Source organism: Heloderma suspectum, chromosome 1 (genome assembly GCF_057233095.1).
Source record: "Heloderma suspectum isolate Gila_16-S chromosome 1, 16-S_ref, whole genome shotgun sequence".
Taxonomy (NCBI): Eukaryota; Metazoa; Chordata; class Lepidosauria; order Squamata; family Helodermatidae; genus Heloderma; species Heloderma suspectum.
This window is the reverse complement of record NC_139458.1, coordinates 355285296-355312052: the sequence shown is the minus strand read 5'-3', so window position 1 is coordinate 355312052 and position 26757 is coordinate 355285296. Positions and strand designations below refer to the sequence as shown.

Genomic DNA, 26757 nt, shown 5'->3' with positions numbered 1-26757 from the left:
TAATGCATTTTGAAAAGCTGACACCCACACATATGTCACTACTATTCTTTGTAATGTGTAGCACTATTTAGAGAGAACTGCCAAAGCTTTCTCTGTCTATGATGCCTGGATTCATATATCTATGAACATTTATTTCTACCTGGATATGAAAGGCCTGCCACCTAGTGTTATGTCTGTTTCTATGGTAGCTGCTGCTGTTGTTTGCTTCCTCTCTCCTCCAAACTTTGCTGCAGTCCTGCAGCAGCAAAGGTCCTGAAATTGAAGCTGATGCTTCCAGACAGTACAATGCTCTGCGTTTTACATTTTACATTTTCCTCGGTCTGGCTATTTACTAGAAACACCAGCCCTGTGTAGCCCTAAGACAGCAAGGGTGTCTTATGTTGTGTACTTCTAGAAGCTGCTGCATGCCCTGTAGGGCATCCTAGCTGTTTGCCCTAAATTGAGATGACAGTGTTGCTCATATTAAATTGCCTTCTTGCTTGGCTTGGCATGCTGGGATCCATATCTATTAATGCAGGAGTGTCCAAATGTCCTGCTAGGAAAGCAATTTGTTCCCCCAGTAGGGTGTCTGCAAGCAGCTGGTCTAAGAAGCCATCAGAGGTGATGTTAGGGGCAAGTTGTGTTTTTCTTGATTTAATGGAAATTTGTACTGATCCATCTCTGTCCTTTTCCTCCCAAATTGTCACCATGGCAGCACATATCCATCTCCGGTCACTTCTGTTTCTTACATTCCTATCGTATCTTGCTGGTGGAGAGACAGCTTTCACAGCCGGAGTCATGGAAAACAACAAATGTGCTATTAATGTGGGAGGAAATGCCCTAGAGAGACGGCATAGCTTTGGAACATTTCTGCCAAACATCAGCTTTGCAACTTCTGTTCAAAGACATGGAAAGCTAGTCGCTGAGCCAGAGAACAGAAGTATATGCATGAGCATAAACACACCCAGAGGAGAGAAGGATATGCATGACATAAACACCTCCATAGACCACTTGTGGGCAAGTTTGCTGGTGGTGTTTCCCATATTCCTTTCTAATTTTGGACTGTCAATATGTATGGTCAGTAGATTTTTTTTTTCCAATACCAAATTATTGCGGGGGTGGTAGTGGTGGAATGACCACTAGATAGAGAGAAGGAAGGGGAAAGGCATCTGGATTAGGGCCAGGTATGCTGAAGCTTTTGTGATTTCTGATCTTTTATAAAAGATGCACATAAGCAGTCAATTGACTGCACATTAAGCCTACAAATTAAGACTCTGAGAGCAAAAAACATGAATAATAAAGACTGTACTGACCTTTCTTGACCTTGATTAGGGCTCTTTAATCCTTGTGTTAGTCACATCATCCCTTAGCATCCCGATCAATGTCAGGATAATTTGTCTGCAGTGCTAATATAGCAACATGGTTTATGACACTGCAGTCATGCAGCAACAGATACACTTCACTATAAGCTTTAGTATGTGGCATGTAAATCTGTTTGAGGTGTATACAGTTGACTGCATACAGTTAGGACAGATGCCCCAATCCAAAATTTCTCAGGACACCACTGTGCACCCAGATTGCTAAATGAACAGGAACATACAAACTTTACCCCAGTGCTGACATGAAGGAGCAGCTGTTGCTCACACAGGACCTGCTTGATCAGGGCTGCTTGATAGATAGATATAGATATAGATACAGATACACACACACTGCGATCTTGCTTTTTATTTTTAATTATAGGCATATAGTGATATAAGTGTAATAGAAGTATCTCAGGAAATTAAATGGTGGTGGAATAAATGGCATAAGCCATATGTCCATTCCTTCTCTTGTCTAAGGCACCCTAGTGATCCTCTTCCTCAGGTTTTGGATCACCTTGTGTAGGGTCATTGGATTAATATATTATTGAATATGCACGTGTGTTTTTATTGGGAGCAGTTAAATAATCTAAATACAAATTTAGATAGGTATATTATTTTGCAGATCTTAATGTAAGAGCCCTATATTTGCCAGTGTAAAAAATGGGTTGATTAAAAGAGAAATGCAGAAGTAGGAGAACCTCTGGGTTTTCTCCAGGCAGCTGATCAGCCACTGTTTGAACAGTGTGCTAGACTAGATGGAGCTTTGGTCTGATCCAGCAGGGCTCTTCTTACGTCCTTCAGAACTATGTAAAATGGTGCAGAATGGCTTTCTCTGTAAATGGTAATTCTAAATTATTAGGGCTCTTGGCTTTAAAAAATCTGTGAGGAGGGTATGATACAAAAATATAGGCCTTTCTTGATGAGAATGTTATTGTGCAATAAATGCAGAGTTACTACTTGGTTGTTGTGAGGGATATAACCCCCCCCCCCTTTTTACCAGGATCACATCTGGAAACAGCATTTTCTCCAGTACTCAAAACTATAGTATTTTGCTACTGGGAAGATGTGGCATTTTTTCCCAGCCAGTGTGCCTACTATGGTCATGAGAACCATGTGAAACCTGGTTGTTCAAGTCTCATGGGGGTCATATTGGATAGTGCCTGTGATATCATTGATAATGAGAAATGCAACACATGCCATTTTGTGACTTTAACGAAAAAAATGTTTTTAGTGATTTACAGGTTGAGTGCTCCCTCTCTTAATACCACTCAGATGTGGGACTCTCATGAAGGCCTTTTTAAAAGGAAAAGAAATGTGCCAAACACCACCTGCAGCAATGCTTTACCATTTCTTCACCATTTTTCTGTTTCCTCCATTCTTTTGTAACACATGGTTCTTTGGAAGCTGTATGCTCTCATTCTTTTGTTCAAGATTGCAGATTCTCCTTCCTTTGAAACACGCAACAACAACAACAACAACAACAACCAGATATGTTATGAGTTCACAGCAAGGCTATTTTTTCCTAGGCCATATTTCCACGACAGCGGAAGGAGAAGGGAGGAGTGGCTTACCTGCATTTTTCTAGGAGCCGATTTTGGTCCAGGCAGAGCTCCATGAGGATGTGCATCACCCCATTTTAAGTCACTTCACACAGCATAGTTCCTGGTAGGGTGGGCAGGGGGGGTTGGAGTGAATGTCCTGTGAGTGGCAGGGGCTCCTCTACCAATGAGAGAGGCTTCCTCCCCTCCAGACCCTCCCCCCCTTTCTCCGTATTGGAGGGGGGAAGTACTTACTTCCTAGGTGCGCATTTGGCAGACAAGCCTCTAAAGGGGCTCCAAGCTTCCTAAAGCATTTCTGTGCTTGAGTGCTCTAATGGAGGGGGGAAGTCATTACTTCCTATGTGTGCATTTGTCAGAGATGCCTCATTGAGCACAATGGGTGTTACTTCTGAGTAGACACTACTTGGTTTGTGCTGGGAAACACAGGGGCAGGAGACAGGAAACACCCCTTGACCAGGGTCACAGTGAAAGGCACACCCCTGAGCAGGGCTAGCATACCTGAGGTCAATGTGGTAGCTGGGACACACAGCAGCTATACCGTGGAGAACTCGACTTAAGGAAAAGAGTCGGACTTTAAGCAGTCTCAGGAAATCCGTTTTTTCCCTGATAAGCTCCAGGGTGGCTGCTGGATGGCCATGATGTGATGTATCCCTAACAACCTCAACACGCAGCCAGCTCAGAATAAATCGCTAGTGGAAACAGGCCCCTAGATTCATTTTTCATAGATGCTAGTTTGGAAGTGGTATAGGGTTAAGAATAAAATCCATGGCTTTTTTGTCATGAGGGGCATAAATAATCGGAATACACTCATTTTCACCGCAGAACTGTGAATCCCTCCTTGCACCAGCAGCACTGACCCTGCCAAAGAACATGGGCCCTTTCAGACAGTGGTTTTCACACATCCATTTTTTTCGTGATCTCTCTCTCTCTCTCTCTCCTTTGACGTTCTTTAAAAATGCTAATGATAAGAATCAAGAAAATAGTTGCAATATCATTTATGCAACCCACATGAGGTCAGGGCATTCAACCCCGCAACTGAAGACCAGCACTATATCTAACACAGAAAGGAAGCCGTGCATATGGCTTCTGGTATGTCAGAGCTCTGTGTGCTTTCATGAAAGCAAGTATTTTTCTATCCTTACTTTGCCACCTCCTTCCAGAGAGACAAACAATGCTTTCTTTTTTTAAGCTGGTGACGGGGGACTGGGGTGAGTTTGCTAAGATTCTTCCTGCTTATTCAGACATCTCAGCAAGATAGTGAAGCTTTCTGTCGTCCACTGAAACCTTACCACATTTTATTATGATGATTCAGTTGTCTGTTGCTTCTGGCCTTTGAAGAAAAAAAGACAGCACTTACTTTCACTACTGTATGACTCCCTATTAAAAATACACTGGGTCCCCCCCCCCCCGCCCCATGCAGATGTACTAGTCTTTTCTCCCTTCCCCTTCCTTGACTACTTTTAATCATACCAGTATCTGCTGAAGAATTATAGGAGTAGCACCAGAGGTGTAGCTGTGTGTGTTTATGTGAGGAAAGATGAAACCAGGTCTGTGCTACAGCTGAAAGCTCACAGCAAGTCTAAATCTTTCTTGTGACAGAAATGAATGCAACTGCAGGAGCCATCTCAGCCCAACAAAGATATTGTTCTCTCCCCTTTACATTTCCTTTTTGCTAGTTACAAAATTCTCTTGCAGAAACAGTCCCTCCACTGCTGGGGCTTGGTAGTAAGCCCCCTGCCTTTGCTGTTTATTCTGATCTTGACCTAGGGTTAAGGGAAACTGTGATAAGGCTTTTAAGCCCAGTAAAACCAGCATGCATCTTAAGCAAACAGACTGGCTTCCACCCTCCCTCTGCTGTCCATGTTTTCTGAAGTTACCAGGCAGCTTTTGAAAAAGAGAGAGGACTACGTTATAAAATAGGAAGAACCTGGTAGTTCCTTTTCACCAAGGTGTGGACTGGGCTTAGGGACTACACAAATCCTTTGTTGGCAATAGATTCAGAATCTGCAAGAGCCCATCCGAGTTTCCGCAGAACTCTGTTCCCTGAGTTTGTGCGTGAATTATTCTTCAGGTGTTTGGTTTTTGTCCCCTCTTGTTGTAGGAAAATAGAATTAATCTTGAATGTGCAGGCAATGAGCAAAGGGGTGTACATCATCCATTTTATTTTAGGGTTGGTTCATGTAGCAAGCACACACCCTGGATCACCCAGGAGTGCATAAGAATGCTGATGAGCTCATAGCTACACAGGAACACAGAAGTCTTGATTCTTTGAACTGATGCCTCTGGGTGGGGCTTTGCAAAAGGCCACCATGATGAGCAATCACAGCAGCTCAAAAAACACAGTTATTTTTGTACATACTGTAGAGGTCACCTGTCCAGCCACCATGTGGTTATCCTTAGTTTCCTGGAATTTAGGAAAAGTTTTGATTTATATCCATGTAGTACAGCATCTTGTTTCACACAGTGGTCAACCAGATGTCTGTGGGAAGCCCACAAGCAGGACATGAGTGCAAGAGCACCTTGCTGCATGTGTTCCCCAGCAACTGGTATATGCAGCCATACTGCCTCTGACCTTGGAGGTAACATATAGCAATCATGAGTAGAAGCCATCAGTAGCGTTATCTTTCATGAAACTCTCTAATCCCCTTTTATTATGGGCAATAATGGGACAGAGCAATAATAATGTAAGCAATTAATAATACAGGAAGACATTTAGACTCTAATGTTTAGAGAATGATTCTGTTCTCCTTGCTTTTCCATTTCCCCCCAGCAATATATGATTGTTTGTTGTTATCCTCAGTAAACTCTGAGCAGACAATGGTAGGAGGCAGAATAAACTATAATTCAAATCTGAAGATAACAGAAATGAGATAGAATGGCCCGAGCAAACATGGTACACTTAGAAAATATATTGAACTGTGTTGCGCACTTATATAGAAGTAACATCAAAGAAACATCAGCAAAGTCATAGCAATGTGAATACATACTGTGCGAATATAGCTATAGAAGGGCATCCGTAACAAACTGATTTATTTAACTATGGAATACACAATCACCGGTGGTTGCATTCCTGATAAAGATATCAAACAAGAGCTTCAACAGCTATCATGGTTAGAAGACAGTTAGTTGTATGCCAGTGAACCGTGGAGTCTTTACATGTCACTATTACAAGCAGTGGATATATGAATCAGTATTGGAGAACGTTAAAGGATATGTTGATATGTTGATATATCCTATATTAGGATATGTCCTAATATAGGCCTGGTTCTCACAGAGACATTTGATGAAGATGTTAAACTGTTCCTTCACTGAGCATGTCAGTCTTCTGGAGAGGGATTGCAAGAATGAATACTCATCCATTTCAAATACACAAACAGAACCGTCCTCCGCATAGAAAAGTAGATGTCAAGGAGAAAGGTTCTTAGCTAGACCTGTCCTCAACAGCCCTGCTCTATACGTGCAGGGATTTTTTTATATGGCAGAACATTCATTCTTGTGAGTCTCCAACTGCAGTCTGAAGTCCAGGAACAGTTTTAGCTCTTTATCTGCTGGTTATGAGAAATTGGCCAAAGATGATGGATTATCTGCCAACAGCATGAATGGTCAATGTGTGGCCCGCCAAATGGTTTGTCCTACAACTCCCAGCATGCCTCACCACTGATTATGATGGCTAGGGCTAATGGGAGTTGTAGGCCAAAACATCTGGAAGGCCACAAGTTAACCACCCCTGGCCAATAGCAATTCCTATGAACATGGCAGCTGGAAAATGTACTACCAGATTACAGTTAGTTGAGAAAAGAATTCAGTTTTCCCTGTACAACTTCCTGTGGTTTGAGTATGGAGGAAATGCAATATTTCCCAAACAGAAGGAGTTACATATGTAATAAAAGATGTATACATCAACTTTAAGTATGAATACTATCAGGGCACCTAGCAATATAAACAAAGTCAAAATAATCCAAAATAAAATGATAATTAAAACACAGCAGATTTAAAAGCAGAGCATCAGATAAAATCAATTTCTGCTAAATTTTTAAAAAGGGAAGTTCCCCCCAGAACAAATAAGCAACAACTGTATATTTGTTGAACTATGAATTATCTGAAAAGCCGAAAAGGGCAGTCCAGAAAAGCAGAGAGAGCTTCCTCAAGCTGAGAGAAAGTTCACAACATGAACTGTTTTATGATAACTCTACAAGACCTAGATTCTAAAACACCCTTAGTCCTAGGTCCCATCAACATGGGCTTTTACTCCAGGGCAGGCGCGAATTGAGGTCCCTTGTGATAGATGATGCAGTCACAACTTCGCAGCCATCCGTGGTTTTTGCCCAGAAAATGTGGAGTTCCAAGGAGTCATTTTACTGCAATTTGGGGGGATTGCTGCGGGTTCCCCCGCGGTCGCAGGCCATCTGTTCCTTCCCCGAACTGACTTTGCATCTTACAGTGGGCATGTTGTAGGCATGTGTAGTGCCTGCGTCACTCTGTGACACCCCTTTACTCCCCACATCCCTTCGCAGCTGCGCAGTTACAGAGGCACAGATGGGTGTTTTCATCTATGTAATCACACTTTCACACAGTTTTGCAGCTTTGTATCTTCACAGCAGTTGTCGACTCAGTACCCAAGGGCCAGGGGGGTGGGAGTCTTGAGGAAGGAACAACATCGCTCCGGCCACCATTTCAAAGCGATGGCTAGTGAGTGCGAACCATCGCGAGAGTCTCGGGCTGCGGAACTGACAAACTGATGGTGCAGAAATGAAGGAGCACAAAACGCTCACTTTTTACCTAAAAAGGGTCAGAAAGACACAACAGAGCCCCTCAAATACAAAACCGCCACTGACGTTTTGCACCCCCACACTCACGGGACTGCACAGCTGTGCATTTCAGTAAAATGGCAAAAGGGGGGCACAACAAGTCTGTAAGGGAAGTGTGCAGTACATTGCAAGTGTATTTTATTTATTTATTTATTTATTTCTATACCGCCCAATAGCCGAAGCTCTCTGGACGGTTCACAAAAATTAAATCCAAGCAACACACAATAAAACAATTTAAAATATACAGATCATTAAAACCACAATATAACAATACAACCACAATAAAACCTAGCAGCAGTGCAGGAGTTTAAAATACAGATTTAAAACAGCAAAGATAAAAATTTAGAAAGCTAAAATGCTAAAATGCCTGGGAAAATAAAAAGGTCTTCACCTGGAGCCGAAAGGAATACAATGTAGGTGCCAGGCGAACCTCACTAGGGAGCTCATTCCAGAGCCGGGGTGCCACAGCAGAAAAAGCCCTCCTCCTAGTAGCCACCCGCCTCACTTCCTTTGGCAGGGGCTCATGGAGAAGGGCCGCTGATGATGATCTTAAGGTCCGGGCAGGAACATATGGGAGGAGGCGATCCTTCAGGTAACTTGGCCCCAAGCCGTTAAGGGCTTTGAATGTTAACACCAGCACTTTGAATCGGGCCCGGAAATGGACTGGCAGCCAGTGCAGCTGGAAAAGTACTGGCGTAATATGAGCTCGCAGGCCAGTCCCTGTTAACAATCTTGCTGCCCTATTTTGGACCAGCTGAAGTTTCCGGACCGTTTTCAAAGGCAGCCCCACGTATAACGCATTGCAGTAATCCAGATGAGAAGTTATCAGAGCATGGATAACTGTAGCTAGGCTATCTCTGTCCAGATAAGGGCATAGTTGGTATACCAGCCTAAGCTGATAAAAAGTGCTCTGTGCCACTGAGTTCACCTGTGCCTCAAGTGACAGTTCTAGATCCAAGAGCATCCCCAAACTACGAACCTGATCCTTTAGGGGGAGTGCAACCCCCTCCAGAACAGGTTGAATATCACCTAGCCGGGCAGACGAACCACCCACTAACAGTACCTCCGTCTTGTCTGGATTGAGTTTCAGTTTATTTGCCCTCATCCAGTCCATTACCATGCCCAGGCACTGATTCAGAACAGTCACTGCCTCACCTGGTTTTGATGAGAAAGAGAGGTAGAGCTGGGTGTCATCTGCATATTGATGGCACCTCAGCCCACACCTCCAGATAACCTCCCCCAGCGGTTTCATGTAGATGTTAAACAGCATGGGGGATAAAATAGAGCCCTGTGGAACCCCATGGCAAAATTGCCATGGCACAGAGCAGTAATCCCCCAGCACCACCTTCTGGAATTGGCCATCCAGTAGGAGCGGAACCACTGTAGTGCAGTGCCTCCTACTCCCAACCCAGACAACCTATCCAGAAGGATACCATGGTCGATGGTATTGAAGGCCGCTGAGAGGTCCAGGAGAATCAACAGGGTCGCACTCCCCCTGTCCCTTTCCCGGCAGAGGTCATCCCACAGGGCGACCAAGGCAGTTTCCATTCCAAAACCAGGCCTGAAGCCCGACTGAAATGGATCTAGATAATCCGTTTCATTCAAGAGTGCCTGGAGCTGTCCTACAACCACCCGCTCAAGCACCTTGCCCAGGAAGGGGATGTTGGCCACTGGCCTATAATTGTTAACATCCTCTGGGTCCAGGTTAGGCTTTTTCAGGAGTGGTCTAATTACTGCCTCTTTTAAAGCGGCAGGCACCACTCCCTCTCTCAAGGAGGAATTTACAACCTCCTGGACCCAGCCGGACAACCCTCCTTGTTTGATTTAATAAGCCATGAAGGGCAAGGGTCAAGCACACAAGTGGTCGATCAGACTTGGCCAAGCACCTTGTCCGCATCCTCAGGCCTCAGTAACTGAAACTCATCCAATAAAACTGAACCAGACAGTGCTCTGAACGCCTCTACCAATGGAACTGCATTAATGGTGGTGTCCAATTCATGACAAATCTGAGCGACTTTATCCTCAAAGTGCCGTGCAAACTCCTCACAGCGTGCTACCGAGGGTTCCACCATCTCTCTCCCTGGCCCGGAATGTAACAGGCTGCAAACCACTCAGAAAAGCTCCGCTGGACGACACTGAGAAGATGCAATGCTGGTGGAAAAGAACTGTCTCTTTGCCACCCTCACCGCCACAGAGTAGGCTCGATAGTGGGCTCTTACCTGTGTTCGGTCAGACTCAGCACGAGTTTTCCTCCACCTGCGTTCTAGCCTTCTCCCCTCTTGCTTCATTGCCCTCAGCTCAGGTGTATACCAAGGAGCTGGCCGGGCTCTGCTCAGAGGTAGAGGGCGCTTGGGCGCGATTGTGTCAACCGCCCAAGTCATCTCTGCATTCCACAGAGCGACCTGGGCTTCGACAGGAGCACCAGCCATACCAGCAGGAAAATCCCCCAGAACCCTCTGGAATCCATCGGAATCCATTAATCTCTGGGGGCAGACCATTTTAATAGGTCCCCCACCCTTGCAGAGGAGAAAGGCCGCCAGGAGTCTAAACCTCAGCAGGAAGTGATCTGACCATGACAAAGGGACAGATGTTAATTCCTCCACTTTCAGATCACCATCCTCCTGCCCAGTCGAGAAAACCAGATCAAGCCTGTGTCCTTTTGTAAGCGTTGGGCCGATGACATGTTGGGACAGCCCCATGGTTGTCATGGCGGCCATGAAGTCCTGAGCCGCCCCGGATACAGCGGCCTCGGCATGGAAGTTGAGATCCCCCAGGACCATCATCCTGGGGGTCCTCAACACCAAGTCCGAGACCACCTCCGTCAGCTCAGGCAGGGAGTCTGATGGGCAGCGGGGTGGGCGGTACACCAACAGAATCCCCAATCTGTCCCGGGATACCCAACACAAGGTACAAACACTCAAGATCTGCGCTCGAATGAGCAGGAAGCCTGGAGAGGGAGATTGAATTCCTATAGACCACGGCAACCCCCCCTCCCCGACCCTCAAGTCGGGTTTGGTGCTGCACCGAGTACCCAGGAGGGCACAGCTGGGAGAGAGCGACCCCTCCCAGTTCCCCCACCCAGGTCTCAGTAATACATGCCAGGTCAGCCCCCTCATCCACAATCAAGTCATGGATGAGGGAGGTCTTATTTTGGGCCGACCTGGCATTCAGCAGCAGCAGCACCAGACCCGAGGGCAGACTGGTAAGGCTGCCAGGAACCATCAGGTTGGGGGAAGAACCAGAAGAGGGGACAGCTGTAAGGTGTCTAGCCCCTCTTCTCCTCAGCTGGCCTGTTAATCCCCCAACGCCATACCTCCCCCTGCCCGTGACCACAGTTATGGTGGCACCTCCCCCACCCCCTGAGTTGTCCAATAGTCCTCCCAGGCACATATTAAAATATTAAGATATAAAATATACAACAGTTTAAAAGAATATAAAAGAGATAAAAGAGAACAGCAGCTAAGAAGGAGCAGATAGTCCACGTTTGCCCCTTCCCCTGGTCTTTAAAGCTGCTGCCCTCTGCTGCTGCTGCTATTTGCTGCTGGTGTTGTGGCTGCTGGTGTCTCTGGAGAGGCAGGTGGGTAGATCTTGCGACTCCAAGTGCGACGCTAAGTGCGCACTTAGCGTCACACTTGGCGCGACGCCGAGGCGCTGCCTCTGGCAGCCCCGCCTTAAGTACCTGTGGGCGGGGGCAGAAGCAGGCTCAGGCTCAGGATCCACCTGGTGCAGCTGCTGGCTGGTCCTCCTTCCCCAGGCTCCTTCCCGAGCAGCCTCTGGCAGCCCCGCCTAAGTACCTGTGGGCGGGGGCAAAAGCAGGCTCAGGCTCAGGATCCACCTGGTGCAGCTGCTGGCTGGTCCTCCTTCCCCAGGCTCCTTCCCGAGCAGCCTCTGGCAGCCCCGCCTTAAGTACCTGTGGGCGGGGGCAGAAGCAGGCTCAGGCTCAGGATCCACCTGGTGCAGCTGCTGGCTGGTCCTCCTTCCCCAGGCTCCTTCCCGAGCAGCCTCTGGCAGCCCCGCCTTAAGTACCTGTGGGCGGGGGCAGAAGCAGGCTCAGGATCCACCTGGTGCAGCTGCTGGCTGGTCCTCCTTCCCCAGGCTCCTTCCCGAGCAGCCTCTGGCAGCCCCGCCTAAGTACCTGTGGGTGGGGGCAGAAGCAGGCTCAGGCTCAGGATCCACCTGGTGCAGCTGCTGGCTGGTCCTCCTTCCCCAGGCTCCTTCCCGAGCAGCCTCTGGCAGCCCCGCCTAAGTACCTGTGGGCGGGGGCAGAAGCAGGCTCAGGCTCAGGATCCACCTGGTGCAGCTGCTGGCTGGTCCTCCTTCCCCAGGCTCCTTCCCGAGCAGCCTCTGGCAGCCCCGCCTTAAGTACCTGTGGGCGGGGGCAGAAGCAGGCTCAGGATCAGGATCACCCGGTGCAGCTGCTGGCTGGTATCAGTGTATCGCAGGGCATGCTGACTCGAAGCCGCATTGCTGCGCAGTTGCGACGGGGTGGTGGGTCAAAGCGGTGCCAGATGCGGCCCTATTCAGCTTTAAATGTGTGGCAAACACAACATGGCAAATGATATTTGTTGTTGTTCAACCTGATGCTAAGGGGGGGAAACTTGGGTTAGAAATGTGAATTGTGGTGCCCCATATGAGAATCGTACATCCTTTACCTAAAATGTTAACAATACGTGAAATATTTCCTGAAAACCTTTTCAGTTACAAAGAATTTCACCATACGCATAGAGTTCATTTTGAAAGAGAAAGCAATGTGGTAAAAAGCACCCTTCTTGCAGATGGTGAAAAGTCAGTTGATATATGGGTGGAGTTAACATTTCCCATTTCATTGTCAGGAATACATGTTCAGTGCTGAACAATTACATTTGCCAGCATGACTTACTTGTTCATGTAGATAACTGTGCAAAAATGCTGCAACATTTCTCTTTTGTACTATGGAAACTGCAGGAACTCAGAAGAACTTTGATGAAGAAATTGAGCCTACTGAGCATTAAAATTACAACACTAAAGCAGATGAGCAGGCTGTAGCACATGAGTTTATTTCCAGATTCATTCATATAATTCCCAGTAAATGTGGAAGTAAGAAGAAGCTGGTGATGTTTTCCAAATTCAGAACTCGCTATGGTAGTTTCTTTCATATCATACAAACACACAATTTAAACTGGATTACTAGTTTTCTTCTGTATAATGTATTTTAATCTTATTTTAAGTTCAAAATAAACTTAGGGTGCAATCCTATGTGGAGAGGCAGCCGCCTCCAAACTCAAAGACGTCTGCCTATCCAGTACAAGGCGAGTGGAGAGTGGAGGGGATCTTCTCCTCTGCACTCGGGCCACCCTGCACTCGCAGCTGGGGATGTACGAAAGTCACTTACCTTTTTGCGGAATTGATTCGCAGTGGGGGGGAGGCGCTCCGTCCCTCCCCCGGGAATCCTCGACGGGGGGAGGCGATCCGGTCCTCCCCCCTGGAATCCTGCCCGGCCGGCTCTGCTCCGCGGCAGCTCCGCAGAGCAGCCAGCTGGGGCCGGCTGCAGCTGGAGTTCCGGCAGCGGATGGGCTACTGCGGACGCCAGTGGCGGCCGCCGTAGTGGCCGCCATTTGCGTCCAGCCAGGCTGCCGTGATAGGCTATGTAAGTATTTACGTAGCCTATCGCGGCTGGGCAAAAAAAAAACAAACAGCGGACGCAAATGGTGGCGGCTACGGCGGCCGCCATTTGCATTCCCTATTTTTCTCCATTTTATCTTACGTAAATATTCACGTAGGCTATTACGGCAGAAAAAAGGGGAACGCAAATAGCGTGGTGGCCGCTATTTGTGTTCCTTTTTTTTTCACCGTAATAGCTTACATAAATATTTACGTAGGCTAAAATGGGGGGGGAAGGAACACAAATAGCGCCCACTACGCTATTTGTGTTCCCCTTTTTTTCGCCTAAAATGGCGAAAATTAGGAACGCAAATGGTGGCCACCGTAGCCGCTGCCATTTGCGTAGGCCTTTGGGGGGGGTGCTTGCCTTGCATGATAGGCTACGTAAATACTTATGTAGCCTATCACGGCTAAGACCAGGATGCAAATGGCGGCCGCGGCAGCTGGTCGAAAGACCAGCCACCGCTGGAGCCTCCGCCGTCCGGAACATTCGCCCCAGGTAAGCTTCGTCCCAGGGGGAATCCACGGGGGGGCAGGCCGTTCCGCCATGGATTTTGGGGGGCTGAATGCCAGTGCATTCGGCCTCACTGAAATCTGTGGCGGAATGCTCCACCATCCCTACTCGCAGCTAGACGGCCGATTTCAGCTGTCTAGCTGCAGGACCTCAGAGCGGGGCGGGGGGGAGGCTAGATGATGCATAGGAAGCGTCATACCGGCACTTCTGCACTCCCTGCCCTTCCCAGGAATGCCCCTTTTTGCCCCACTCCACGCTGCTCTTACAAGCATGGAGTGAGCCGCACTTCTTATGAGGCAGCAGGGGAAGGGGCAGGAGGTGGTTTTCTGGGAACAGACCTCGGAGCACAGGCTCCAAGGTCGGTTCCCGGAAACTGACCAATCCTATGGCTGTCTAGCCGCTGTCTAGCAGCCGGCCATAGGATTGTGCCCTTAGGCTACAGTCCAGCATGTTCCTTTAGGATCTAAGGTTTAGGTATTTCAAATGGCTTATGTATGTTCATCTTGGCTTTCAGCATTTCCAGCCTCCCCAAAACACTGCACTTCCCCAAGCTTAAAAACCTGCTTGTGCTATATCTCCAAGGGGCAGCCATTAGTGAAAGGCTTTCCTGAGCGGGACAGGCAACATGGTTAAAATTCCAAAACCACTTGAACGCTCTTAGAACTAGCTTGTAGTGCATTATAGCATAATAATGTACACGTGAGCAGTCCCAAGTGTCCCTGGGTATACACTGATTGCCTGCAGCATGCATTACATTTCTCCATGTGTGTGTTCATGCTTGAGAATAGTTCAGTGTTCGTATGCATGAGTACCAGTTGTTAGATAAGAATGGAGTTGTGTGCGTGGCAACAGCAACGACGTGTTGCTTTGCCTGATTTTTGAAACTCAGAAACAGATGTAAGGAATGGTTCAGTTCATATCTATTTTCTTCCTTCCCATGCATGCTCTTCTGCACATAGAATTCCTCTCCCTCAGTCCACACCACACTTATGTGAGACCTATGCTTTTTTGAAGTGCCATGTGCATATTGCTGCATACTGGGCACACATAGGATCATGGTCCTAGATTTTAAGATATTTTCTTGAGATGCAACTTTGCCCTAGTTCAGATGTAACGAGAAACCATGGTTTGTTGTTACAAGAACAAGATTGCACAAGGCTCAGGTTCATGCACTCCCTCCTTCCTCTTCCTCCTTTATACAGAAGAGAAGGCAATATAAAGCTTCCACTTTTACTTCTGAATTACCATAGTTCCCTGTAACATATGAGCTCAGGGAACTGTGGTTTGTTCTAACTGTGTCTAGTTAAAACAAATCACAATATCAAATCATGATTTCATCCTGTTTAGGGGTGCCGTGTGTGTGTTTTTAGCGTAACTAACAACTGTTAGAATGGATAGTATTATTGATTAAATGACAATAAAAATCAAATTTTCTTTTTAAGCAATATATGTTAAGAGAAATATTGTAGTAATTTATGTAACTACCACATGCAAATGTTGGCTAAGCAGGATACAGTTCCTCAGTGTAATGGAAAATTGCTGCAAGGCATTTCTGGGGACATTGTAGCCTCACAATAAAGCCTCTGGGGGTTCCTTCCTTTCCAAAATCCATGGGACATAACATTTAGGCTGTAAAGGGGGGGGGTTGTCTCTACTGAGCAATCATGAAGCTTGATTTGAATTCTGATCTTGCAAATAGCTTAAGAAATTGTATCCAATGGTGTTCTTCTACAAACAGAACAGTGATTGCTGGTGATTGAATTTTCTCTTCCCACTGCACTCGCCTGCACAACCCTCAAATCTTCTCCAGATTTGGGGGGAACCCTCTGGAGCAGATCTGGGGGTGTAGGGGAAGGGAGGGGAAGGGAAACTCCCATTGTGCAAGCAGAAGTCCACCTGTGTAACACCACATTCAGCCCAAGGATAGCAGGAATGGAGATCTTCTTGCAAGGAAAGGCCTTTGTGATAGTTCTTGACTGTCTGGAAAACAGAGTCTTCGTGTCTGATGCTGATAGTTGGTTACTTTGTTAGTACCGAACCAGGAAATAACACACATTTCTGTGAGATGATGGCACCATGCTGTACATCTCAAGCTGAGAATCCACAATATAAGCATTTTGAGATAAAAATACTTAAATCTGTCATTTGCACTGCAGTTTCTATATAAGGCAACTAGCAATGTTGGAGAAACTCCTTGTAGAGCATACACTATTTTTATACAATTTGCACCACATGACTCTGGCTGCTGATGTTTCCTGTCGATGGTCTTTCTATTTTCTGCTTGGCCCTCTCATTCCACTCCATTTGACATACTGTTCACATCACTTGCCAAGGGGGCAAAGGGGATTGTCATTTTTGTCAATGAGAGGAAGAGTAAATTTTGTAGAGTGCAAATAAAAATTACCCAGTAGGCATCAGTGCCTCTCCCTTTAACCAGGGTAAAAAATTTCAAGGTCCCTGAAGGAACATTTGAAGCTGCTGACAGGCTTACATATCTTCACAGAAATGTCTAATTGTGGTGATTTAAAATGAATCCTTGATATTGTGCAGTTCACATTGTACAGTGGTAACCCTTTTCTTAATTCAGATTGAATGGTATAATTACAAGAACATTAAGTCTATAGGAAGCTCGTTTCATTGGTCGGTGAATGTACATAGTTTAGATAGAAATCTCACATCGTTAAGCACCATCAGATGTCCCTCATTTACAAATGAAAGGTTGTGAAGCACTTATCAGCAACAAAAGACTGAAAGGAAGCCCATGGGAGACAATCCTAATCTAATCTGGCTAACATTAACATTACGAACAACGAATGTTTGGCCCTAGGGGGAAGTTGATTTTAGTTCGTTTGCTACTGTTATGGTACTTGCAGCTAGGATGCTCATATAATCCTTTTAAGACTGGAGATACTTTTGACAAAGAAAAGCTGTAGAAGATAAACATTTTCCATTTATATTGTGCTTGTGATTTATTTCTCCAAGCCTCTAATCACTTATGGATGAAAAGTAGTATTATGGCTGCTGGGTGACCATCCTTTGTTTAGTTGATTGCTTGATGTTTCCTGAATGAGAGATATTGACTCCCCTGCCTTTGGGAGGGGCAAGTGGGAGGGGCAGAGAAACAGTGTTGCAGTTTTGTGGTTTGTGGTTTGAACTGGGGATTTTTGAGCTGGAGTTTAGCTGAGCTGGAAGCAGCCTGGGTAGGTTGTGTTGTGAGTGTCAAAGAGTTGCTGATTCGAGGAATCTGAAAGTTTGCCACTTGCTCTAGGAGTCTTCCTTTATATTACGTTTGCATATTTGAAAATACAGCAGATAGTACGAAGTCACCAGTGATCCCCTCTGCTCTCTTGTCCAAATAAAATTGAACATTTGTACTATGGCTGAATTTATCGCCAATAGGGAGCACTTCACAAAAAGGAATGAATGATGTGGCACTATGTGACACTGATGTGACACTGATGTGAATCACATCACTGATGTGATGTGAATGATGTGACACTGAGATGGTGGAACCCTCGGTAGCACGCTGTGACAAGTTTGCACGGCACTTTGAGGATAAAGTCGCTCAGATTCGTCATGAATTGGACACTACCATTAATGCAGTTCCATTGGTAGAGGCGTTCAGAGCACCGTCTGGTCCAGTTTTATTGGATGAGTTTCAGTTACTGAGGCCTGAGGATGCGGACAAGGTGCTTGGCCAAGTCTGATCGACCACTTGTGTGCTTGACCCTTGCCCTTCATGGCTTATTATATCAAACAAGGAGGGTTGTCCGGCTGGGTCCAGGAGGTTGTAAATTCCTCCTTGAGAGAGGGAGTGGTGCCTGCCGCTTTAAAAGAGGCAGTAATTAGACCACTCCTGAAAAAGCCTAACCTGGACCCAGAGGATGTTAACAATTATAGGCCAGTGGCCAACATCCCCTTCCTGGGCAAGGTGCTTGAGCGGGTGGTTGTAGGACAGCTCCAGGCACTCTTGAATGAAACGGATTATCTAGATCCATTTCAGTCGGGCTTCAGGCCTGGTTTTGGAACGGAAACTGCCTTGGTCGCCCTGTGGGATGACCTCCGCTGGGAGAGGGACAGGGGGAGTGCGACCCTGTTGATTCTCCTGGACCTCTCAGCGGCTTTCGATACCATCGACCATGGTATCCTTCTGGATAGGTTGTCTGGGTTAGGAGTTGGAGGCACTGCACTACAGTGGTTCCGCTCCTACTTGGATGGCCAATTCCAGAAGGTGGTGCTGGGGGATTATTGCTCTGTGCCATGGCAATTGTGCCATGGGGTTCCACAGGGCTCTATTTTATCCCCCATGCTGTTTAACATCTACATGAAACCGCTGGGGGAGGTTATCTGGAGGTGTGGGCTGAGGTGCCATCAATATGCAGATGACACCCAGCTCTACCTCTCTTTCTCATCAAAACCAGGTGAGGCAGTGACTGTTCTGAATCAGTGCCTGGGCACGGTAATGGACTGGATGAGGGCTAATAAACTGAAACTCAATCCAGACAAGACGGAGGTACTGTTAGTGGGTGGTTCGTCTGCCCGGCTAGGTGATATTCAACCTGTTCTGGAGGGGGTTGCACTCCCCCTAAAGGATCAGGTTCGTAGTTTGGGGGTGCTCTTGGATCCAGAACTGTCACTTGAGGCACAGGTGAACTCAGTGGCACGGAGCACTTTTTAGGGGTGAACGAAAGTCACTTACCTTTTCTCGCAGCTTTTTCGCGGTGGGGGGGAGCGCTTCGCTGCTCCCCCCGCGAAGTTCAGGCCGGGGGGGGAGGCTTCCCGCCTCGCCCGGCCGAAATTCAGGCCGGGGGGGGAGGCTTCCCGCCTCGCCCGGCCGAAATTCAGGCCGGGGAGGAGGCTTCCCGCCTCGCCCGGCCGCGAACACGAAAGTAACAAAACAAAAAAAAAGTCCCCTGATAGGCTACGTGACGATTCACGTAGCCTATCACGGCTAGATCTGGAAAGTCAGCCGTGATAGGCTACGTAAATCGTCACGTAGCCTATCACGGGTGACTTTAAAAAAAAAAAAAAAAAAAGCGCGTACACGAATGGCGGCCCCCATAGGGAGCCGCCATTCGCGTTCCTTATTTAGTTGCTGTAGTCTACGTCAATGTTTACGTAGACTACGGCGAAAATAAGGGCAACGCAAATAGCGTTGCCCTTATTTTCGCCGTAGTCTATGTAAACATTGACGTAGACTACAGCGACCAAATAAGGAACGCGAATGGCGGCTCCCTATGGGGGCCGCCATTATCCGTACACACTTTTTTTTTTTTAAGTCACCCGTGATAGGCTACGTGACGATTTACGTAGCCTATCACGGCTGACTTTGCAAATCTTGCTGTGATAGGCTACGTGAATCGCCGCGTAGCCTATCAGGGGACGTTGTTTTTTTTTTCTTTCATTGCAATGGCGGGGGCGGCAGCCGGTCGAAAGACCGGCTGCCGCTCCCGCCCCGCTCAAACACCGGACGAACCGCCAGCCAGACCCGCCGCCGGGAGGGACATTCAGGGAAGGTAAGTCCCGTCCCGGGGGGGGCGGAGGATTTCTCCCCGAAACTTGTTTGGGGGGCCGAACACGTTGGCGCTCGGCCCCCCGAAGTTTCGGGGAGAAATTCTCCGCCATCCCTACTTTTTATCAGCTTAGGCTGGTATACCAACTATGCCCTTATCTGGACAGAGATAGCCTAGCTACAGTTATCCATGCTCTGATAACTTCTCATCTGGATTACTGCAATGCGTTATACATGGGGCTGCCTTTGAAAACAGTCCGGAAACTTCAGCTGGTCCAAAATAGGGCAGCAAGATTGTTAACAGGGACTGGCCTGCGAGCTCATATTACGCCAGTACTTTTCCAGCTGCACTGGCTGCCAGTCCATTTCCCGGCCCGATTCAAAGTGCTGGTGTTAACATTCAAAGCCCTTAACGGCTTGGGACCAGGTTACCTGAAGGATCGCCTCCTCCCATATGTGCCTGCCCAGACCTTAAGATCATCATCAGCGGCCCTTCTCCATGAGCCCCTGCCAAAGGAAGTGAGGTGGGTGGCTACTAGGAGGAGGGCTTTTTCTGTTGTGGCACCCTGGCTCTGGAATGAGCTCCCTAGTGAGGTTCGCCTGGCGCCTACATTGTACTCCTTTCGGCACCAGGTGAAGACCTTTTTGTTTTTCCAGGCATTTTAGCTTTCTAAATTTTTATCTTTGCTGTTTTAAATCTGTATTTTAAACTCCTGTACTGCTGCTAGGTTTTATTGTGGTTGTATTGTTATATTGTGTTCAAGGTGTTGGTTTTGACCTTTAAAACCCTATATGGTTCCGGCCCAGCCTATCTTAAGGAGCGCCTCCAGCAACACCAGACAGGCCGCTTAACAAGATCAGCCTCGGATTGCCTTCTCTCTGTCCCATCAGCCAGGACAGCTAGACTGGTGGGGACGAGGGAGAGGGCCTTCTCTGTGGTGGCCCCCACTCTGTGGAACTCCCTCCCTAGGGAACTCCGTCATGCCCCCTCTTTAATGAGCTTCCGTCGTGTTTGTTCTTAGTACTGCAGTATGTGTCCCAAAGACTGGTCTAGATCTGGCAAATGGCCTTCTGTTTGCCTGATCCTTCGTTGACGTATTGATCCATAACAAAAGCAGAACATTATTTAGGACTCGCCCACATACCATTTCAGTTCATTTTTATTGTGCTCAGAATGACACAAGTTGACCTCATCATGTGGTCATGCAATGTTTGAAAATGCCAGTTAAATGCAGCCTATTCCTTCCTTGAAAGATTCCAAAAGCAGCTAGAATGAGACCAACTTTGATCTGGTGATGAGTTGAAATTCTCAAATGCAGAAATATTAGATGGTGAAGTCAGTTCAGTGGCATATCAATAATGTCATGTGAATTTGCCTTTACAGGCTTTGATTTGTGAGTGAGGGATGTCTAGATCCTGGCCTGCCTACAGAAGAAAGAATACAAAAAGGAATAATGTCTACTTTTAGTATTTTCTCTTTTCCCTCTCCATCACAACCTTTCTCTTTTGGAACAAAGCCTTCAGTTTAACTCAAACCATCCCTCCCTCCCTCCGTGTGTGTGTGTGTGTGTGTGTGTGTGTCTGTGTGTGTTCTTAATCCCTTCCTGGCTCACTTGATGTATTTGATGTACTTTGGCAATTGTTAAAGTACATTGTGTTGTAGGCTGTACAGTGTGACCATAAACCAGTTAGTCTGCAAGATGTTACAGCAGGAGGTACCATTCCAAGTTGGCTTCTGAGGAAATTAAAATAGCTATGCAAATTAACCTCTTCTGAATTGTTTGCTAAAATTTTGCATCCTATTGACAAAGTGCATTAAGTTTGTCAACCAATTCCCTCTAAGAAAAAATACTGAATATTGTTACAACTTTTGGGGGGAGTGATTTGCACCATTTCCATATAGCTGCTCTACTCTTTACACATTAATGTAATGTACAGCAAATCAATGTGTGCAGTGCAACCAAATATTGCCTGCTGCTGTGTCATGACCTGCTACTTCCAGAACAGAACTGTGCAAAAATGGCCTCTCAAAATTCTCCATCCTTTTTGCAGGCGGAGAAATTGGGCAAACTATTTCATTGAATTTATTCAGGGAGAGAAGACATTCTCCAACAGTTTATTTGGGGTGGGGTTCACCAGTAGCACAGCTTCTTCTTTTTTTCCTTAAGATTTCTTTCTGCCATTGCAAATGGCAGCAGCAATAGCAACTGTGTTGGCACCCAGGTCACCATTTTGCATGGAGCTAGGGTGGGAATGGCAGCTGCCACAAAAAGTGGTGGAGAATATTCAGATAAAATTCTGCAAAGTGGCCTCCTTTGCTAGGGTGGTGAGAAAAAGAAAAAAATGTATTCTGAGAAAGTTTTGGCTCAGTTCTATCCAGAAGCCCAAATCATACCAAATACTAGGACTGTGCATCGCTTCAGCCCGAGGACCAAACCCCAAGTCGAAGCAGGTCACTTTGGGCCACTTTGTGCCCCTTCCGAGGTGAAGCAGAGGGGGCACAAAGTGGCCCAGAGTAGATCGGGGGCTCAGTGCACTTCGGCCCCTGGCCCAGCCCCCCCAGTGCCTCCAGGTCCTTACCTGAGCCGCCTTCTCCTTGCCACCGCCACTTCTGCCACCGCCTCAGCTGCCCCGCCGCCACCGCCTCCTGTGGCCTGGTCGTGCGGCAACTCTTCCTGCAGGGAGTTGCCATTTTTAAAATGAAGTTCCAGGAGACTGCCATTTAAATAAAGGCGACTCCCTGCAGGAAGAGTTGCCACTCGTCCAGGCCTCAGGAGGCGGTGAAGACAGCAGCAGCAGCGGCGGCAGCGAAGGTGATGGCGACGGCTGTGCAACAGAGAAGGCGGCGGAAGAGGAGGTGGCAGCCCAGGTAAGGAGCTGGGGGGTTGCATGGGGGTGTCAGGGGGGACCCAGTTCAGGTTCGGGGCCGAGGTGGTTCGGGGGGGCCCTGACTCTGCCTAAGCCAGATTGGGCCCGCCTCAGAAGCAGCAAAGCGGCTCCCAAGTCGGATCGGGTCCCCCTGCACAGCCCTACCAAATACCTTCTCAAGTCCTGAGGAGGCATTGCAGGGACCCTTGCAGCCAGATGGGGGCTTGGCACCCCAGCCAGAGGAGACACCACTGCCTCAGGCCCTGGTTGATCCTGGGACCAAGAGAAGCACACCAATGTTAGAAGAGTCTCCGGGCTCAGAGAATATGCTGACCATGGAACCTGCTGAACCAGCTGCACCCACATCCTCCTCCACTACATTGCTCCTCCCTGTCCAGTACCTCCCAGAATCAGCATCAGAAGAGAAAGCTGGAGAAGACATGAACAGAGACTGTCGTAAGACGTGCCAGCCATGGAAACCAGGGGCTTTCCTACTTCTGCTGTTGTTGATGAAGTCTATTCCACAGAACTGAGTGTTGCCAGGATCAATCAAACCATGTGAAGTGCCATGGGATGGGTAGAGCTCCATTGCAATGTCTGAAATTTTAATTTGTAACCTGAACCTTCCTGGTGCAACATGTTACTTTTCCTAGAACTCTGTTTCGAAGTTCTAGACCAGGCTGGACAGCTCCCCTGCTATTTCATAAAATGTGGTTTGGGATTTTCGCTTGCTTTTCCTCTCCCCGCTGGACAGCTTCACTGCTGGCTTTTACTCTAATGGTGCCCACACTGTTTGCTGCTGCTTCTGCTGCAAGGTTTGTATCTTTGTTTCTGAACCAATTATACTGAAACCCAAATCACAGAATGGCATAAGTTTTTTGGCATAAGTCCCGCATCAGTTCTTCCTTACTTGCAGACAGACCCTCAATATTTATTGAGATAATAGTTATCTTTGGTCCTGAAAAGGTCCTTTGTGGAGTATGCATTTTGCCGCACTTAATAAAACACTACATTACACTTTAGTAAAACACTACACTTTGTAAAACGCTACACTTTTAGATGCTTCTGGATTGAAAGGATTAGCCAGCTGTAAGCTGTTGCCCAGGGGTCACCCAAGTGTATTAACACTCTTCATGGAGGCTCCTTTCGTGTCCCGCATTTTATATTTTAAATGTTTTGTGTTATAGAATGTTTTTTAATTTTGATGCTTCTGACACGAATAAATAAATAAATAAATAAATAACAGAATGGAACATTGTGCTCTTAAGAAGAGCCATGCTGAATCAGATCAAGGTCCATCTAGTCCAGCATTTTGTTCCCACAGTGTTCGTGGTCCCCAGCAACTAGTGCACATAGGCTTACTGCCTCTGGTACTAGAGGTAGCTTACTAGCCTGATTTGAGAATAATCATATATGCAGTTTATTATGAAATTATCCTTTCTAACTACATGACCAGTATTCAGATGGGATCAGCAGCTAAGAGAAGGTTGGGGATGGAGAGAGAAAAACCAAGAGAGACAGAGCAATGTGCAAGTGCTTTGGAACAACAAAGAGGAGGGGCTGGTACCTAATAAAGAGATGGGAGGACAAGAGAAACCAGGAAGACACGTAAAGGGCCTAGCTGAGTTGGAGATAGAGACCAGCGTATAAATAACTTGGCCTGTGACAACATGGGGAGCTGCTCAAGGAGAGAGAGAAAGGGGAAGAAGGAGAGCAACAGAGAGAAAAAGATACTGCTTATTAAATGAGGGGGTGGGAAGGAGCACTTCCTCGGGAGCTGCTGGGATCTGGGAATACATCTTTGGAACCAGAGTACTAAGGTTGTGTGGATTGTTTGTTAAAAATTATGGATGAGTGAGACCACTCTGACTCTTAGATAACTGGTAGCCATCTGTTAATTGAAACCTCCAGGAAGAAGGCTATGAAGGCAGGCCAAGTGTAGGCTGTGCCCTTGCAGGTTCCTTTGAGTCCTGCATGGTACAGAACTTTAAATAACACAAAAATCTGGGTTCTCATCAAACCCTCCAAGGTGGTACAAAAACTGTGTGTGTGTGTGTGTGCGCGCGCGCGCGTGCGTGTGCAGCCACATAGGAAGAATTATCCTTTTTGAGCAAGAGACAAATTATCTTCTCTTAACTGTGTGATGAATGGACAGACCACGACTGTCCTGTTTCTGTAAAGAATCCTTTTTAACCCTTGGTTTATGGGAGGAGTTTTTACCTAAGAGCCAAAGAAGCTCAGCTAGAATGCATGCTTGCAGGTCAGGAAAGCTAGCACCAAATCCAAGAGGTCACCAGCATGATTAACATGCAGTGTCAAGGAAGCTACTAGAGAAAAGAAGGCTCCCTTCAGAAACTGCAAGGAGAACAAAAAGGAACACAGGCTTGCACAGAAAGAATCTAGCAAACAGTAAGGGATGCAAATGTGACTCAGACTTCTTTGGCAATCTTCCACTTAAATATAAAATAAATTAGACAGTGCTATGGTCACTGGGCGGAATCTAACTCTAGCAGGAACAACCACTGCTGCAACCAGAAACTAGCTGCAACCAGTATTTCTTAAACGGGTCAAGTCAGCAGAGTAGCTGTTCTTGCTAGCGCAATGTGTTGAGTGCTGGTGGGCCGTAAGCATTGGATGCCGCCTATTGTCTCCTATTGGTTCAATAATACTCACATCTTGTACAAGGTCCTGAGCCGTATCACTTAGGAATAAGCCCAGGGTTGCCTCCCCTCTGGTTGGTTCCATGAACAACTGTTCTAGGGCCCAGTCATCTTTATGCTAGATAGCCAGTGGGTAATGTGTGACAGCTGAAAGGAATCCACTAATTAGGAGTTGTTTAGGAGTGTTTGGTGTGAATCCCAGGTATGCTGGAGACAGGCTATTAAGGGGGCTTATCACTGGCCAGGAAAGGAAGCAGAAGTGAGAAAAGGGTTCCATTTCCCATCGCCGGACAGATGTAGCACCCAAAATCTTGTCCTGTGGATTCAAGGAAAGAGCTGGTGTACATGACTGTGTACTGGTTTGGGGAAATGCAGTAGGCAGATCATGGAAGTCCCAGGGTAGCTTAACGGGGAAAGTCTGTGAGGTCTTAAACTGATCTCCACAGTTGGCTTTCGTCTGATCTGGGGGAGGGGGTTCTTTTTTTTTTGCACAAGAAATACAATGAATTGATTATTAGCATCCTAACAGAAATTGTCAAGAGACTGTGGCTGCCACAGAGGTGATCTTAAGCCAGGTTAAAAGAGTTGTAGAAGTCTTATAATATTGCTGTGCTCCAGGGGAATTGTGTGGTGAAGTAGACTGATGATACTCCAGGGGCTGATGGCTAGAAGCAGCTCCCCTGACCTTACAGGCATGTTGTCTGATAGGAGCTTGCAGAGAGCACCTTTGGGCTATTTGAGCCCTTGCTGAGATGATTCCCCCACAAATAAGTTTAGTCTTCAAGCTAGCAACCAAAATGCATCTTCATCAAGCTCATATGGCCAAATTTCATGTTTAAGTGCAGGTGTGTTTGAGCGCAGTTCTCGAAGCATTTTGTCCACATCCCTGGGAAATATAATGAGAAACCGATCCAAGATATACCTATTAGTAGGGTCCATGGGAGCCTTTAGTATCAATGCTATGCTAACACTTACCAGTATGGCAGATAGCATGCAAACACTTACATCTGCAAGTGTTTTGCAAACATGGCACAGTACGCAACCAAATTATCCTGTGCTTATTCTAGGGCATCAGGCTCTGGACAGCCATCTGTTGGGATGCTCTAGCTCTGGATTTCCTGCAGCAAGCCAGGGGATGGGCTAGCTGGGCCACAAAGCTGTCCAGCTCTATGATTCTGTGATCTCCCACATCAGCTGGAAAAGCTCTGATAGATCACACTCTGCAGATGCGATGCTGACAAAGGAAGATCTCTTCGATGACATAGCCTCGGCTCTCCAATATGCTCAATGGTGTGTTTGGCCAGATCCAGCTTTTTCACCCCGTGCATTCTTACCATGTACCTTCCATGTTCAAAGTCTGCAATCCCTGAGCAAACCAAGAAAGCTGATGACAAAGATAAAGTAGAGTATATGTAGGAGCAGTTGTGTCCATCACATGCCTTCTCTTCCAGAGATCCAGAAGGCAACCAACAGGAAAGCCAGCAAGCTTGTTCAGTTCCTGGAAACTGTGATGTCACTGAACTTCTATTCTGACCTTAAACATATCAGTTTCCAGTGGAGGCGGTCATAATAATTTCCCTCAGCTGCTACAAGCTGAGCATTGGTCCCCCAAATTCTTCTTTGGCTCAGATTTTAATCAGAGACGGAGAAGAATTTCCCAGCAACAGTGCTGCCAGCTCCCAGATCTCCCTCACCAAGCCACCTGTCCAAACCTCTCTCCCCTTCACTTCAACCCTTCTTACTGTCAGAGCTCTGGAGATCCCTCACCCAAGCCACAGGTCTCTCCCCATTCTCCTCTCCAGTGAGTGGCATGTGGCATAGCGTCATGCCATGCCACAAGGCCACAAGTGGGGGTA

General features: G+C 47.0%; 1 protein-coding gene across 1 annotated transcript in view; it reads left to right on the top strand.

Annotated features, from left to right (window-relative positions):
* PRKN (parkin RBR E3 ubiquitin protein ligase) overlaps nucleotides 1-26757 on the top strand; it is a 1219260-nt gene that overhangs the window by 1086065 nt on the left and 106438 nt on the right. The gene's annotated exons all lie outside the window — the stretch shown is intronic.